Consider the following 2,040-nt stretch of genomic DNA (forward strand, 5'->3'; position numbering starts at 1 on the left):
GTGGAGGTATTGAGAAGCCGTGTCTATTATATTAATGGTCGAAGCCCTAACCTTAACTTTTTCCTAACCTAAGCTTTTCCTAACCTTTGCTTCTCCTAACCTAAGTTTCTCCCAACTCAAAGCTTTTCCTAACCTAAGCTTTCACTAACCAAAGCTTTCCCTAACCAAAGATTTTCCTAACCTAAGATGTACGTAATGTTAGCTTCTCCTAACCAAAGCTTCTCCCAACCCAAGCTTTTCCTAACCTTAAGCTTTTCCTAACCTAAGCTTTCACTAACCAAAGCTTTCCCTAACCAAAGATTTTCCTAACCTAAGATGTACCTAACGTTAGCTTCTCCCAACCTAAGCTTTTCCTAACCTTAGCTTCTCCTAGCCTAAGTTTCTTCTAACTCAAAGGGTTTCTCAACCAAGCCTTCACTAACCAAAGCTTTTCCTAACCCAAGCTTTCCCAAACCTTAGCTTTACCCAACCTTAGATTCTCCTAACCTTAGCTTCTCCTAACATGAGCTTTCCTAAAAAAAGCGTTTCCAAACCTAAGCTTTTTCCTCACCCAAGCTTTTCTCAACCCAAGCTTTTCCTAACCAAAGCTTTTCCTAACCTCAGCTTCTCCTAACCTGAGCTCTTCTTAACCTTATCTTTTCCTAACATGGGCTTTCCCTAACTTAAGATTCTCCTAAACTATTTTTTCCAACCTAAGCTTTTCCTAACTTGTGCTTTTCTTAACCCAAGCATTCCCTAATCGAAGCTTTCCCTAACCAAAGCTTTTCCTAACCTAAGCATTCCCTAACCAAAGCTTTTTCTAACCTAATTTTTTCCCAACCCAACAGTTTCCTAACCTAAGCTTTTCCCAACCCAAGTGTTTCTAAGCTAAGACTTTCTAACCAAATCCTTTCTATGCAAAATCTTTCTAACCTAACCTCCCCTAACCAAAGCTCTCCCAACCTAACCTTTTTCAACCTAAACCTTTGTAACCTAGGTTTTTTATTATCCCCAACCTAATGAAGCCTAACTTAAACTAACAAATGCAGTCCAGCCCAACCATTGAGCTCCCATCTTACCAAGCATAGTCCAACCTAATATAACAAAGCCTTACCAGATAAAGACTGAGCAACCCTCAGACTTGCTCAGTCTTCATCACTTAAGGTTTGGGTCACAGTTCAAGGTCACAGTTTAAGTTTAAGGTCACTTCATCACATCAAACTTTGGTAGGTAGGGTTTCATCAATAGCATTAGATACGGGAAAAATGTGGTCAGCAGTAATGGTTAGCTCCATTTAAAAATATTTTCAACATTTTCAGACAAAAACTGGCACATTTTTTATATTTTCCAGATTTCCTATCAACTTCATCAATAGCATTAAATACAGGAGAAAATTTAGTCAGCAGTAATGGTTAGCTCTTTGATGGAATTAGAATAATTTTTTTACAAATTTGATATTTTTGAATTCTATTTCAAAATGATTTTTTTCCCATGATTGGAATTTTTTAAAAAAATTGAAGATAGTGAGAATTATAACTGGAACCGTTTAAGCGTAAGTTAGCCTGTGGTACTTTTCTGTAAGTTGTATAATTCTGAATGATTGTATAAACTTTAATTATAAATACGTAAATGCCCTTTCTTATCGAGCAACTTCAAAAACCGATGACAACTCTATTTAGCATGCTTCAAATTTGTGACCCCTAGAGAATAGAGCAGCAACTCTATAACTCTACAACTCTATGGTGCTAGTAAAAACATGATAGGATTATTAATAGGTTAGACTAAGTTCAATATTATTGCTATTAATATTAATAATATTAAATTTCATCGATTAGAATTGTTGTTATTCAGTTACCGACACGTATTTTTTCTTCTTCTTTCATTAAAAAATTAAGTCCCATATCTGTAATAATAGTTGATACAATTAATTATAGTATTGTTTATAATCGTCCTTTCTTCAAAATAAGGTTAGTTTTGAAACAGCTATATCTAATATTAAAATTGAATCAAATGGTATGAAAATATGCTAGCTTTATTTTGTCTTCCTCTTTAATTTATAAA

Source organism: Nilaparvata lugens, chromosome 4 (assembly GCF_014356525.2).
Source record: "Nilaparvata lugens isolate BPH chromosome 4, ASM1435652v1, whole genome shotgun sequence".
Taxonomy (NCBI): Eukaryota; Metazoa; Arthropoda; class Insecta; order Hemiptera; family Delphacidae; genus Nilaparvata; species Nilaparvata lugens.